This window comes from Hetaerina americana, unplaced genomic scaffold (assembly GCF_022747635.1).
Source record: "Hetaerina americana unplaced genomic scaffold, ioHetAmer1.1.p SCAF_26, whole genome shotgun sequence".
In the NCBI taxonomy this organism is placed as follows: domain Eukaryota; kingdom Metazoa; phylum Arthropoda; class Insecta; order Odonata; family Calopterygidae; genus Hetaerina; species Hetaerina americana.
In genome coordinates, this window is record NW_027286830.1 from 2,771,617 (window position 1) to 2,788,347 (window position 16,731).

The 16,731-nt window shown below is 33.3% G+C and overlaps 1 protein-coding gene across 10 annotated transcripts in view; it reads left to right on the plus strand.

The window, feature by feature from the left end:
• Positions 1–7,082, plus strand: part of Psi (P-element somatic inhibitor) — a 39,893-nt gene extending 32,811 nt beyond the window's left edge. For 8 of the 10 annotated variants that reach the window (XM_071586801.1, XM_071586803.1, XM_071586806.1 and 5 more), the window contains one exon: positions 271–7,082. The gene's annotated coding sequence lies outside the window, so the exon portion shown is untranslated. The remainder of the gene's footprint in view (positions 1–270) is intronic. The other 2 variants (XM_071586808.1, XM_071586810.1) reach the window with 1 other exon arrangement.
• The last annotated feature ends 9,649 nt before the right edge of the window (positions 7,083–16,731 follow it).

The window sequence follows — 16,731 nt, forward strand, 5'->3', positions numbered from 1 at the left end:
GGTGACATTGAGAAGCGATAGTGAGCATCAAGGCTCTTGCTACTATTGCCATAATCACCTGCTTCATGGTCTCTAAAGACAGCCTCCTAATCCATATTAGGAAGTGTCTCTTTGACATGGTGAGTATGCTTGGGGTGGTCAAGGTAAGAAGGGCTGAGAATTAGCTGTAAGGTCTAATAATATTTTTAAAGTTCTCTTTCAGGTTATTTTTTTGTTTTTGTGTATTTTGTGAGGGGACAGTGCACAAATACCATGTTTGTCTTTTTTCAGATATATGCCCCCATGTGGTTGAACCCCAGATAAAAGATTCTGCATCCAAATGAGTGAAACATTGTGTGATTCTGCATTGTAGATGTTCACAGGGAGATGAAACAAAGATATGTGTGTGTGATTTGTGTCTATGCTCACATTACTATAGAAATAAGGTGTGTACTTGATATTGAAAGTAAACATTAAAAGATGGTAGAATGAAATGTGAGAAAACTTAAGAAAGATGGTGCCTCTTGTTACTTGCTATTTGTTCATTTATGCCATGGGGGAGGTGGTACAAACATATGACCGGAAATGAGTTAGTTCATTCCTTGACTATTCCGTATCTGTGTGTAAAGACCAATAAATGGGGTGTAACGAAGTTTTTTTGACTCCTACCCATTGTAGCATTTTAAATTCCTCTGGGTCTGCCTCCCCCATAGCAGTTTCCTCTTCACATATTGGATCACACATGATAGGAAAGGTGAAGTCTGAATCATTACGTAGGGTTTTTCATTTACATTCTTATCATTATAATTTTCAATGGTTTATAACAACCAAATGTATGGCTTTTAATTTCATGTGCATGTAATGTTTTGTTTTCTATTAAATAACTGTGTAGGATATCAAAATGTTTTAGTACATGTCAATAACCAGAAAAAGGAAAATAAATGCAAGAGGATTTATTGGAAAGAAGTTATTGAGATAAAAGGAATCCATTGTGGGTAAGATGTGTATTCAGCTTGGTATGTATCACATGTAGTTGTGAGAATTTTATTTGGATAAGTTCACCGAAAGCAAGATGATGCTGTTGGTGGTTTCCTCCTTAGCTGCAATTAATACCCACTGTGAAAAGTGGAATTGAAATTTGTTCAGTACATTTTTGTAATGTAGATAAAAATAGGCTTCTTGTTGCTGGTGTTGAGATTCATTTTTCCTGTGACCCTTCTTTTCCTGTCCAAAAATATGGTTAATTGATAAGGTTTTTGAGAAGATTTTGAAACGAATAATATTATTCCGATTGTGTGAATTGAATGAAAATGATTTCATTTTGTTGTTTTCAATTTCATAATGAATAGAATAATTTTTTACACAATGCATTATATATTATTTGTCATTTTTCTGGGGGAGTCTGTGGCGGATGTTTTTCACTAAAATTCTAACAGCTGCATTCCTCCGTTGCTGTAATTGTTACCATTAACTGCATTTGATATGAATTGTAAAGTGCTAAGGAAATAGTCAAAAAAAAGTGGCACTTGACAGAAAGTTTTTCATACTAATCACAGAGAATTTACCTTTCTAATGCAACTAACATGAAAGTTGTGTAAAACATTGGTAAATAATTTTCAAATGAGGATATTTGCTTACAAAAAAGAATAGCCATATTTCATTTTAATAATCTTCATTTAGAAAAACCAGGAGCCTTTCTAGAAAGGTCCCCATGACATTGATGTGCCCAGTTGAGTTTTTTACTGTCATATCATGTTCAATTTTTCAAAATAACGATATTGCCAGGTATCCAAAATCCACTATTGAAAAAACTAGGAAACATGAAAATATTCTGTCAAGATTTTATTGATAACTTTTGGTACAATCATTTGGTGCAATTCTCTGCCGTATAATTCCGAACAATAGGATGCTAATCTATATTGAAATGCAAGCAGGTTTAACATATTATTTGGGGTGACCAGAGCAAGAGGTGAATCATGCAGTCGCAATCATGGTGCTCAAATAAATATTTTAATTACCCTCTTTGAACGACAATAGATCACACACTGCAATAAATATGTACTTGAACAAAATGAAAGTGGTTCTTTTGGATTGTAGGACTTTTTTATTTTCCTCTGGAATAGTGGAAGGGCAAGAACTTCATGCACACCTGTCTGTGAATGTACAATTGAGGTATTGCTCTTAATAGTTTTCTTGTGGAAAAGATATGCTCTTAAGAGTTCTGATTACTAAGAGAAATTTAAGTGTTTTGAGAAGGGGATAATTTTTATTGGCCTTGATATTATCCCTTCAATTGTAGAATATTTTGAGTAGCATGCTGACTCATTGGGTATTTTCATGGTGGCTGAGTGTGGAAAAATTTTCAAGTTTTGGATAGGGTTACATTATTATTTTTGATATTATAGTAAAATTTATGCTACTTGTTTTCATCAGGCAGTAGTAAGTCTACTCATATCCTTGGATCCCTGCTGTATTTTGTATATAACGTTGCCTTGACATCATTAACTTGAACTGAGAGTGCCATATATTTCATCAATTTGGTTAGTTTTAATGGCTTTCTTGTTCATTGTCCCAGTGTTAAATGGTATGTTTGTAGTTTCCTTCCATTTCAATGTGAGCATCTTTGATTTTCTATTAAGAAATATAAATGTACAGATTTGTGTCAGTATGGGACATGATACACTTTTATTTGGCTTTTGGCAAATTTTTGCTCCTTGTGCAAATCATGAATCATTTTTTTAGTTCAGCATGGGTTAGATGGGATAAGAAGCTTCAAAGCATATGGTTCAATGTTAGATAGAGCTTTATCTCGAACATCATTATTGTCTTCCAAGATCCTGTTCATTTTAACTTTTTTAATTGATGGAAATTATGGTATTTTACATCTAACCTCTATGAAAATACAAGACAAATCGTATAACTATCAGTGAAATTGAAGGTAACTTTTTGGAACAGCTCTTTGGTATACTTACATACACTTACAACTCACAAGGGCCGATTTAATGATTTGATATGCTCTAACACAAAATGCCACCTAGAATTCATGTAAGATTCATGAACATGCCTCACGCTGCTACCCGAGTTATTTCTAGGTTGTCAGAGGGCACTTGATGCTGAATAATTTTTAAGTGATGATTTTTATTTCTAACGCATGATATTATGGCTTCGTTAATGTTTGTCCTATGGTGTATTTTATATTTTTTTATCTATTTCCACTTAACAAACTACTTCTTTGCCATTGAGTTCATTTAAACATCATTGGAAGAATGAGGCATTTTTATGTTGTGCTCAATGTCGTGATGTAGTTTCTCTTGTGCATATTTCATTGTCATTTCTGTGCTTATACACATGCCATGATACTACATAGGCTTGCAAAATTATCATCATCCGACATATTACACTGCTGTGTGCAAATAGAGGTGCTATCTGAAAATGAAAATTACAGGATTAGTTTGTGTTAGAAATGTATGGATGCCATTGTGAGCATTTACGAGAATTGCTTATTATTGAGCCTACTGCACTTGCCATATGCTCGCCACCTAGTGCAATGAAATGCAGTAGTCAGTTGAGGGAAAAATAATTCCTTGTTGTCAAAGTTGTTTATTCAAAGTACAAGTAAGGGCATACTGTTGTGAATTGCAATACTGGAATACCGCTCGTATGTAATTTTTATTTAGGTTCAGGTGTTATTTGGTTATAGCTTATGCTGAGGTGTAAAGTATAGGGTTAGGTGAACTCAATTAAGGTTCATGCTTGATATATTTTGTTTAAACTTGAAGGTAGGTTTTTTCAAACAAAAGGAAATGGCTGAAGTAGTTAGTATATTTTTCTTCCATCAAATTTTGTCCTTTAAGTTTGTTTGAGACTTGCCGATAATGGTTTCAAGATTAAGAATTTAATAATGGCCAATTAGTTCAGGTTTTGACTAGAGCATAGAAAATAACTAGTTTCCATTCTTAAATGAATTAATAGTTTCTTGTATAATTCGTGGAAAGCCTTCGCAATAAAAACTTTTCCAAATAAAATAGTTTCGTTATGCCCTAGTCTTTGTTACAGCATAACATTTCTGGTCTAAGCATCAAGTTGTTATGTTGCAACAAAACTTAGGTCTCCATAAAACTTAAATGAAGAAAAGAAAATGTCTTCTTGTAACATCTTTTCCATTCTTGTTTAAATTATGGAAATCGTCAAATTTGCTATCCTTTATCTGTAAACTTAGAATGACTGCAATGGAAATCTAGTTATTAATTTTATGTATTCCTCAAAAGGGAATAACATCAAATTGAACCAATACCGTACCATACCCTACCCATTAATTCAGAGTAAATGAGAATGTGAAGTGTAATAGATTAGTAAAATGGGGATTAAGTGTGCTACTAGTGTGAGTCAATTTAATATGCAAGGATTAACGCAGTTTTTGAATAAGTTATAGCAAATGTTGGACTGGGAAGCTTGAGACTTTGAAAAGGATATTTGTTGCACTTCATATAATGTGCTTCTTCTATTCATCTACAGCATATAGACTATTTTATGTAGTCTTAACCTGAAGTTCAGTGTTAGAGAAGTGGGGTATCTGGTCACCCTTGCAGAATTCGTTAGCCATCATGAAAACCTTCGTATTTATTGCCAGTTATTAAATGATAAAACATTCTATGCAATTTCAAATTAATAGGATTTTCAAATATCATATCGATTGTTGTTTGAACATTTTATTTAATGTATTTCCCTCCTTATTTGTTCTCCCAAAATCACGGTTTAGACAGAAGAATCATGAATGCTCAATAACTGTCTACTTTTATGAGCCTTAAATTAGATATGATGCATCTTCAGTGTGTGCAGTGTTATTTGAGGGTCGGTGAAATTATAGAATTTGCCTACTCTATATCTGTTCGGAAATATACGGTAAGTTCTCTATTATTCAAGGCCTATGGACTATTCAAATCCGTCCTAAGAAATTGATAAGTGAATATTAGTAGTTCTTATGATTTAACCTTTTGCATTTACTGTGTATGTTGGCATAAGGGTATTTTGATAGTATCAAATGAACTTTCTTAGTTTGTTGATAGGTTGCTGTTAACTTGGAATGACATTCCTGTACATGTCAATTTGTATATTGTATACTCTTCCATAATTAAACATAGTTCATGGTTAGATATTTTGATTGATGCATTTTTATAGATTATGCTATAAAATGTCCTTTTTCTTTCATTTTCTTCATTCCAAATTCTACTCTCTCATTTCTGTCTTTCTCTTTAAACCCTTCTCTTTACTGTCTTTCAAGGAAGCTATTGTGTTTAGGTCATACATGAATTATTTGGCATATGTAATTGCATTATTTTGATCTCAAAGAATGTTACTTATTCATTTCGGTTAATTTCTTGTCCGGAGTGAGCGTAAACAATGATACTTTTATCAAAAACTCGGAACTGCCATTGATCATTTAGAGCTCGCATAAACTCTAGGGCTAGGTGGTTTTTCGTCTGATTGCACAGACAAGTGCTGTAATTTTTTTCTTAACCTATTTAACTAGGGTGAATGGAATTATACTGAAGGTGTTTTTAAAACACTTTAGTGTGAAACTATTTTGTAGTCGTTTAGGATGTTTGTTCTGTTGTAAATGAAAATATTTGGATAATTGTTGACAAGGTGGCATTTTATGCAACCATGCTTCCAAGCAAGCTGTATAAGTATGAATGGATCAGTTTTTATTTGGCTGCTTTAATTTAGTATGTACCAAACAACATAATTGATTCATCCCCAGTGGGATGGTTGACACACATCTCAGTTGTCATGCTACACAATGTCTTGATACTTTTTTTACGGAATTCCTATAAATACCAATCTGTCGTAATAGCTGGTGCATGCTTTTAGATTTGGCAATTGTGTATAACAAACTAAAGGTGTCTTTTTACTTAGAAACTTTGCTTACAATTGTCTAATGGTGCTCTTGTGTTTTGCTGTTACTTCCATTGCTAACATAGTCTTTGTAATGTCCATATATGTTAATGTGATGGTCATTGATATTCTAGAAGCATTTGTCAAATTTTGAGGAAATATGGGAACTGATGTACTTTATACTACAGTAAAGTTGTTTATAAGGGAGTTCTTCGTTAATTTATCAACTTATTAAATATTTTTTACTTGTTTTAACCCGTAGTTATATTTAATGTGTTCTCTTTGTATATTATTTATTTTACGTTTCAAATTCAAGGATTTACTAAATATTTTTTAGCATTTCTTCAGGTTCTGAGCAGCAGGCTTGCTGCGCAGAACCTACACTAACTTAAACTGAAAATACAGTTCTTCTTTGATGATCCCTAATTTTTTTCAATACCTTTATGAGTAAACTGGTGTTGGATTTGTAGTATATGAATTGCCTTCTCTCTAAAAGTTTGATCTTAGTTATCTTTATCCCCATGTTAATTTTTTATGCTCTTATTATAAATAGCATTTTCTTGTTTACCTGGGGATTGTGGTAATATCTGTTTCTATGGTTACAAAATTCCATTCCTTGGTTAATTAAGTTTTTCCTTGTGTATTTTAACTGATTTTTTACCTATGTTCTGTCTAAGCTAAGATTTGAAGTACGTTCATTCTTGTATGCTTGTACAATAGGTTTTTCTTTCTCTAGTGTTTATCTTAGCTTTGCTTAAATGCCATATCCCCAATCTTATTTGCCTTGTCTTTCATAGTTCTTTGACATAACAGCTACTGAATTGCAATATTTGTAATTTTGATGAATGCCAATGTTTCATGTAGTGACACTCATGATAATTGCATTTAGTCTGTGTGGCAGATACCATCGCGAGGACATCACTTCATCAAATCTTTGCTTTTTACATTTTTATAGCCCATGCTGTGAGGATGGATCACCTATCATTTTTCTGTCCTGCAACTGTAAAACAATATGAATGATTGTGTTAGCTGACATTTATTATACTTGTTTCGTATTCACATGTAATTACATATTTGCATTTTCTACCTGCTGCACATTCACAGACTATTTTTACTGGATGTTGGCCTCTTTATTTGTTATCATTTTTATTGTGATGGTATAGGTTAATATTGAGCATTTCAAGGCCATTACGTCAATTGCATGATTTGTTTTCATGTCATTTCAGAGCTGTCTACTTGCACAAAATTTTAAAATACAATGCTTGTTGATTTATGGATTTAATTATTTCAGGTTTAAATGTTTTTATTCTAAATGAAATTCCCTAGATATTGCAGGTGACTTGTCTTAAGTTTTTTTTATAATTGTTTTCATTGATATTAAATATATTAATGTATAATTGATATTTTATGGCTATCTCTTTAAAATACTGTAGATATTTATTTTAACAATATCTTAACAAGAGGAAGTTACTAGTGATGAATTTATTACCCTATTGATAGCCCAAAACTTCGAAATAGTTGAAAGAAAATGTTGCTGATACGTGTGTCGTTCATCTGTTAGGTCTTAATGGATTATATGCTGTCTCACTATTGCATTATGTTGAAATTTGGAGTTTTTTGTGTCTTTTCCTATTGATGCCTGTGGTTTACCTTTTTCTGTGTGCTTATTTGATTTTCGGCTGTGATTTATTCTAGTACAATAGTGGAGATCTAATTTACTTAGTCAATTTGGATTTGTGCTTTATTGTTATCTTGCATTCGTATTTCAAGTGATGTTTCCATTCGAATTATTTTAAATTTATGCCCTCTTCATAGGATTTGCTTTGATTATTGATTACATGATGCATATGTACATACATACTGAATCATAGTTACAGAATTTCCATGAGCGATTAATTGTTGACATTGATTTGTGATATTTCTTGTGAAAATAGGAAACTTGCCCCTGTTGAGAAAACTTACCCCATTTATCCTGCGACAACATTCTCAGGATTACTTGAGCTAGATTTCCAATGGACATACTGTCTCAAAGTGCATTTTTACTCGTTTTCAACCATGCCTTTTCCTATTTTGGAGCTTCAGCTCTTGAGCTGCTTGGAGGGGATGGACAAGGAGAGTTGTCGAAAGGATACTTAAACAGGTACGACATATGGAGATTTTGACCATCATTGAGTCGTTGGATCCCCATGTCTATTACCACCCCAAATCCCAATGCGAATATTATAAATTTACACCATTTTTTTTCTGATCCAAGTTTCACTGCATAGATGATTCTTATTATGAGATTTTCCTGTCGTTCTATGAGTGGTAGTTGTATTTCTTCTAAAATATTTTTCTGGGTGTTGTCTTTTGAATGCAAGGATTATATCTGTAGAATAGGTTATCTGAGGATATTATGTGATCATTGTGCTGCGTTTTATGATGCATATATATTTTGATGGGTTTTGTTTGTGTGTCAGGAACAGTAGCACCTCATCATCAAGCTGTTGTGTATTTTTAAATAGGTTTTCTCTCATGAAATCACAAGAAAATTTATCATGAACCCTTGATTGGAGAGATGCAAAGTTTTTGCTTCTTAGAAATGTCTGCACTTCATTAACACATATTTGATATATATAAATAATAATAGCATTCTTTGGGCTTTTCGATTAGATATTTTTAAAATCAATATCATGTGACTGTATTTAAATATATACACATATTTGCATTGACTTTTGTTACAGCCAAACACCCTTAATAGATTTTTGTCAACAGTGAACAGAACTGATTCCCAGTGTATTAAGTGCTCAAGTGGCTTATAATATTCAAATTCGTATTATTGTTTAACTGCCATCAGTTAACCATGGATAATATTGTCATTAAATGTTTCAAGTGAATTTATTTTGCAAAAGTATATATTTATATATGTTGAGATGTTTTGTGCTTTAGGTTAAATCAGGCTGCTTAGGGCTTGTAATAATTATTGTAAGGGTATTAGCATTGCCAGTAATATCTGAAGACAACAGTTTATGTAAACGTAACATTTAAAAATATACTAGTATGATCATGTAGCATAATAACCTTCCCTGTCATTTTTGCTATTTGCAATTTCTCTTTGGAATAGTATCATTGGTTTTGCTTTTGTCAATTTTGTTGTCACAATTGCAACTAAATAATTACTGAAAGAAATCACATGATAGATTTTCACTACAGTAACTTACACTGACTTACATCAAATTGATATTTTATTTGCCAAGTGTTGTTATATAATGACTCTAACCACTAAAGACTTGAAATGTTTCAGGTTTGTTTAGGAATGCCATTTGTTATGCTTTGTTAGCCATGTACCACTATAACATTTAGTCTTTCAGTTTAGTTTTATTTCTAAGTTTATATATTTTCTTAGATCCTGTCTTGTATTTTGCTTATGGAATATTCATGTGGTGATTTCTGCCATTGTTGATATTTAAATACTGAAATGCATAGAATAGTAGTTCCCTTGATGTTGAACTTAGAAAGCCCCCTGCAAAAATATTGCATCTCTGGAATATTCGGGTTAACAATGTTAGTTATGAAGCTGAGGATTCTATTGATTTCCCTCTTCAGCGTTTTTGGTTCTTATTACCATCTCCAATGTCTTCAGTTTGTTTGTCATGTGTTAAATACCATTTGTTTCTTTGCCTGACATTCAAATATTCTGCAGATCTGTTGAAGCACACTTCTCGGTGCATCCTGTTTGGACTGGCAAAGGAATGGTGAGTGATGGCATGCCAAAACACCTCATTAGGCCTTCCCTTTTCGACTGAATTGGATAATATAATCACCAAGTAAGATGAATATTTTCCCAATTTTTGGCTGTCAAATTTTACAGTATGAATTGTCTTTTGACTTTTACAGTGACGTTGTTTTCCTTTGATCTCATACCATGCTTAAGTGATTCAGTTACATTGAATTTAGCCGATGAATGTTGTAAGAAGTTCCTAGGTAGATTGTTTGATTAGTATACCTGTCAAGGATATGTACGTTACAATTGAGTTGTGGTGATTAGGATGTATAAATATATATTTAGCTTCGGTCTTATAGTTTGCCCTCTCCATTGTTGATACCATTTAAAACGCTTCTTTAAATACACATTTGCTATCAGGTTATGGTAGGCACAGTGAGAATAAAGTGAACATTTTGTAGGATTGATTTATATAGGATTTAAATGACAATATTCGGCGTGAAAATGCATTATGTGTTAATTCATGTGAAATTTAAATTCTTTTTTTAGATTTTTTCAATTCATTTTTAGTTTCAACGAACTTTGTTTTGATCCATTAAAATTGCCTTTTCAAATAGTGCCTGGCTATTGAATTATAAAGTTATGTGCATTATTTGTGCGGAGCGATTTATTTTTTGTTCAGAAAACCGTGACATGTATAGTATTGATGCAGGACTGAAAAATCTTTAAATGAAACCTTTTGTTGAAGTTATAATTTTCCTTATGGTTTAGGGTAATTTTTCTGTTTAACACTTGCTTCATTAGTCGTTATCACTCATGACTGTATTGCTTTGCCAATATGAAATAAATGGCTATAAAGATGACCTATTTTTTTCCTTGCTATTAAGGAAAGAAAATTAATCCCTGACCAGCTTTGACACACTTAATGTACTAAATGAGCAACATATTACTGTATACATCAGTTAGCTGTTGAACTATCATCATAGCACAGCTTAAGTGAAGAATGTGGCGTGTTAATCAACAAGAGGTAAGTATTTTAGGAAAGTGGCTGAATTTCAGAGATGAAATCTTCATGGTAAGTATGTAATGATTTTATGTAGACTAAATTTCAGCCATCTTATAGCAGCGTTAAAATGATGATTGAATTGTTAAATAATGAGAAAAGTTCATTATTTAATTGGTACAGACTGCTATTAGATTTGACATTTACTACAATTATACTAGTGAATATGTGAATTATTTAAAATAAACCAGGAAGGTGGTCATTATGTTGAGCCTTATTGAGAAGTGTCAGCTGTGTGAAATACGAAATTCAGATAATGGCTGTTTTGAAAGTCTTTCATTTTAGTGACTTGAATAATATCAGTCGACTTGTGTGTGTTGATTTTCTTGAAAGATGAGAAATTTCATAATGTAGCTGGCTGTAGTTATGACAAATTGTGAGGACTACTGAAATAAATGTTGATGTCCTTAAGGTGATATAACCCTTTGGTTTTGAATTTTCCAATTGCTGGCCGACTAAGTATAAATGTATGCAAGCTGCAGAATTGAGAATTGTTTACGGAGGCTTAATGCGTAAGAATCAATGGTCAATTCTTGAGTCTAAATAAGAGCATCTGTACCTAAATTTGTTGGGTGGAAGTAAAAGTTGGACTTGCAATCCATTCAAACTCCTTGTTTTTATTCCTGTTGGGGACTTCACTGAGCAGCTAATCATGACCTAACTACTTGCTGTGGCAGTATTGCTCTACAATTGTCACATAGCATCACTATTGAAGCATTTGCTTAGGGTCCTGTTGTAACTGCTGTTTTTAACTATTATTGATTTTAATATTAATTATAAAGCTGGTGTTAGATCAAATCATCTATGAACCCTGCGTGCTATAAAAGCAATATGTTGGTCAATGATTCACTTCTGAATATGCACGATACATTCATGGAATTTCAAATGCAAACAACAATATGTGAAAATACCAAATTTACTTTTAACATGGTGTGCAAGCTCTATCATTAGAAGTAGTAAATAAATAAAGTTGCTATTGTCATATCTCAATTTTATTCTTGTTGGATGGTCTGTACAGGTAAGTTTATTTGATTTATTACTTCTTTAATTGAAAAATAGTGGTTCATTTTTACTAAATTCAAATCCTACGCTGGATTGTCACCAATCAATCAAGTGAAAAGACATCTCAATGAAATGCGGGTATTTTGGGGGTGGAATTGAGAGATCTTTGGAAATGACTCCATTGAAAGCTGGTTTTTATTTAATGAAGCCTATAACGTTTTTGTTGTGATATTAGTATTTAAATAACTTAGGGTGCTAATGCATGTATGATGCTCAATAAGGTGCTTGACTGAGATGCCATACCATTTTAAATATATTTATTTTTTAAAAATTGGGAATTTTCATTGCCTCATATTTGTTGTCATGCATTTAATTTTCTCTTTTAAAAGTATAGCCCAGGTTTCCTCCTGATTTTCCTTAATATTAGGAAGAAATAAATAACCTTGATGTGAATTATTACTTGTGCTACTAATTCTATCTGTAAAGGAGATGTCTTCCCTGAACATATTAATTGCTAGTATTTCAACAAATTTGCAAAATCTTATAGATGTTGGGGAAGTCTTATCCCGCCATCTATTTGAAAGTGTTGCCTTTGAATAGGAGTTGTGTATCAACAGCTTACTTGGTAGAATATTCTCAGATGAAGTTTTTGTTGATGTGTTTTACACATTGTTCGGTGCAATTCATTAAAATTTAAAAACCCACTTTGTTTTGAACTGATTGTGACACAATGGTTTTGGTGATTACAAAACATTTTTAAATAACATCACTTCCAATTCTTTTATATTTTGTGAATTAAGGTTGAAACTGCCTTGGCAATATAAATCGCTGATGTAAATTAATAATATACTCTTCCTTTTGGCCATTTGTGCAGTTCATTAAATGGAAAGACCATGAATTTTTCCACTTCTCTATTTTGGTACTACTACTTTCTACGCTTAAATGTGATCATCAGGTGCCTGATGGTGATGCCTTGGCATTGAAACCAGTAGTACCAAAATAAAGAACAGTGGAAAAATACATTGCGTTCTTCATTTTATCTCCTCAAAGTTGAACCAGAAAACATCAAATACATGCCTGCAGTTACTTATTTAAACATTGTGTGTCAATTTGTTTGGTATGTCTAGAGGTATTGCTACGGCGCCATAACCCGTAGACTGCAAGAGTAAAAGCAGTTTGTGGTTTATGACGGACTATATTTGAATTCTTTAGAGTTCCCTGTAAAATTTTTGAGTTGTGTTTGTGATGTATCTGTGAAGTTTTTTCATACCTTTTAATGCACTAGTGACTTGGGCAATTACTAATTAAGGTTTCATGCCATTGTAAAAAGTTTCAATATTTTTTTGGTGAACTCTTTTCCTAGATATTTTTAAATAATCTTGGTGTTTATCATTAAGTAAGAAAATTGGAGGATTTTTCACCTTGAAATCTTTGCTGCATATTGATAGGCATATGTTAAAACAATACTTCTCTAGCGTTAGTAGACTCCTTATAATTAATTATCATCACCGATTTCATCAAAATTTTCAATTTCCAATAAAATCCAAAGTTTGGAGACAGAGAATGAAGGAAAATTTTCATTTGAGAGTAGATTTAAAAAAGTCTCTTGTATCACTGCCTGAAACACTAGTGGTGAAGTCACTTCTAGTTGACTTAACATCAAATTTTTCATGTCAGATTAGTCAGGCATGCAGTTTTAAAGGGAAGTGTCATGTGAACAACCAAATACTGGCATAATGTGGAAGTGTGTGGATTACCTCGACCAGATTTTTTAGTATGAATGAAGGAATTCTCAGCAGTACCATGATAATAATTCCTGCCAACATGAAAAATCTGGTTTCTCTGCTGAAAAACCATGTTCTGAACAGTATTTGTTGGCATCTTTATCTATCAAAGTTCCCCATCTAATGTTTGGAGGTAGAATTTGAACCTAATCAGTTCTCTTGTTGAAGTTTTTGCCTTACTTGATCCTCCATTTAAGATTATTTGTTGATTGCAGACAGTGATTCATACTCAATAAATAAGGGCCTTAGGGTTTAATTTGCAGAATTTTTTTACTGGATGCTCGTCTTTTGGAGGGTTATTGCTCTCCGAAGGTTTTTATTATGCTTTTAATTGGATTTTGGGCATTTTGTTGAAGGAAACTAATGGTTTTCAATTAAACTGAAAAATTAATGACCATCCACTTATTGTTTTAAATGTAATAATCATTGAAACTGCATCACCATTTTTAGGGAATCAGTTTTTCCGAAAGGGAATATTTACAGTTTGTGAATGGTTTTACACAAATAAGTCTGATCAAGGTGATGACCATGAGATCATGCTTATATTTGCATATGCTATTTTATATTAGCATGTTATTGTGGGAATACAAGTCAATCCTTGTTATTTTTGACATGGGAATCAACACATTTCCGGAATTCTCCCTGATAATTGTTTGGGACTAGGAAAAACCCTGAGAAAGAAGATTCCGTGGAGAACTGAATGTCCGGCTAACCTCAGTAGTTAGAAATTCTTGACAATTGGATAACGGTGAGCCTGATAACTTTTATAATTGAAGTGCTCACCCTTAGATCAGGAAAGTGCTGCCATTGATGGTAAAAATCATAAGTAGCATAATTATTGAAACTTTGACCAATTGGAAATTGCCTAAGTAAATCCCTCAAACTCTCTTCCAAGGGTAAGTTGGTTTCAAAAACATTTTGTTGGGGCGCATTGTAGTGGTTGATTGTAAACTGTTGAATCATTTATGGAAGTCTTAAGTCACAAGTACATTACAGTGAAACTTCCTTTGCAATCTCTTAGTCAGGGGAAATTTAAGATCCCCTGTGTGAAGATCTTAACAAATTTTGGATTGGCTGAATGCTGCAGGAGAAAATTTTCACTTATTAATGTTGATTATGGAAATTTTGAGTTATTCCTTGAAAATGATCTGCTTTGGTGTGATGGATTTCTCATAGGGAGTTGCATGTATATTCCCTGAACTATTTAGCAATGCAACATCAAGCTGTTCACTGAGTGCTTGGCAAGGAAATCTGAACTATCTTGTATCAATTGCTAACCTTAAAATTGAACACTACTCTTGTGATAAATTGATTGCAGTAGCACAGAAGTAAGAATTTTGCAATAAAATGTTTTGCCCATTATGATGGCTGTCCTGTTACGATTTTATTCAAAGGATCTTGAACATTTGATTGCCATTCCTTCAGGTTACCTCAATTAGCTATTGTTTACCAGGAGTTAACAGGTGACCCTAAGTTCAGTTCCTCTTCAAGCTTCATCTGAGGAATTCGTGGTCATGATAATTGCTGCAGCATCAAGGAGTTAATTTGCTGAAAAGGTTTTTGATTAATGCACTTATTGATTCCTGTCAACCAATTCCAAAGTTCAAATTTGTCCAAGAACAGGGATTGGCAATGTCTTCGGGCTCTGGTAAGTAATTCACATGCATCACTAGTATTGGTATGCCTTTGCCCTGATAGTAATATTACCAGCCATTCACATAAACAGATTAGCTAGTTTTAATAGCTCTACTCATTGAAGTGCAATAGTTCATTTGTTTCCATGTGCTTAGCATCTTTATAAACTAGGCAGAGAGAAGTATTCAAAACATGCTACTAAGTATTTGTTCTGAAAATAATACTTTCCCATTGTAATTAGGCATAAGATGTAGATTATCTCCTGTTGTTTTAATTAGTGAAAATTTATCCATGCCAATCAGACTTTATTAGGCACCCATAGCAATTACATATTGTGAGAATATGGATTCAACCTCTTTGAGGTGCCATCTTGTCAGATAACTTGATTGGACATCCAAGGGTGCTGCTGAAGTATGTGCCAGTCAGGGAGTCTGTTTTGTTGGGGTTTTTTCTTTATCGCTACCAAACGTGCTTAATTGAATTCATTATTATCTTATGCCCAATAGTAGGCAGCTTAATTGATTGCCATCTGGCCTTCAACTTTAGCGTAGCTATTTTTATGGAAATCAAAGGCAACTGCCTAATAGGGAATGTTCTATCAAATTTTTGATCTTGAAGCTGGGAAATGAAAGTTTTAGTCATTCCTACTGTGGAAAATTCTAGGATAAACCGGCCATTATCAAAAATTAAATTTTGAATCAAAATTAAACATGAACCTACTTTGTAAAAACTTTAAATACCCCTAAGGTACATCTTGTAGGGGTTCCCTGAGGTGTCATGGACGAGCTATATTAAGATCCTAATTGTCTTGCTATTGGGATAGTGAAACCGACTTACCAATTTGTGTCTTTGTTTTTAACCTAAATTTATCAATAACGAAATGAATTTTCCAAGGCTCTGATTATTCTTTGCCGATTCTAAATAAAATTTGTTTTATATTCATCATGCTTTCTTAAGTATTTTCGTAATCGCCTTCGCCAACAAAATTATGTAACCAAGGTGAACGAACTTTGTTAATTATCTGATTCGATTAACTAGACCTTTGTAGAGAAATTTGATTTCTCCTAATGTTTAATGCGGAGGAGCATATTTCCGACGATATCAACGGTGTCAGCGTAGTGCATTATTGATCATTACCGCCAGAGTTTCAAATCGTCTAAGGTGAAATCTCGAGGGCCTGCGCGGTGTACGGTTGCCACCTAGCGGATTGATGACGAAATATTGAGCTTGTGGGGGATCCCATGTGGAGATGTTTCAGTTCTTCGCCTCGCCTCGTGCAAGGTGTAACGTGGTTGTCGTTGCCGGGCAACAGGCTATACGACTCGTGCGAGTTGTGTCCGGCGTGTTTGAACCCTCTTTAGTCGAAGGCGTATATTTATCGAGTAACCAATTTCAGAACACAGTAATGGCTTAGATTCTGTAATACCATTGGAGGAAAAAATCTTAACTGGGGCATCTGACAGAAATCGTTTACGTTAGTAATTTATCGACGTTGCTCCAAAATAACTTTTATTCGAAGCAGTCGTCATGAAGTCCTCGCGGCTGCCAGTGTTCATCTCAGCTCTGCTGGTGCTTCAGCTTGCATTGATGACAGGTAATGTGATTATTTAGTCTTCCTCAGGATTTCTCATTTGCTATCTAATTTTTCGATCAATGATGACCGGCCTAAT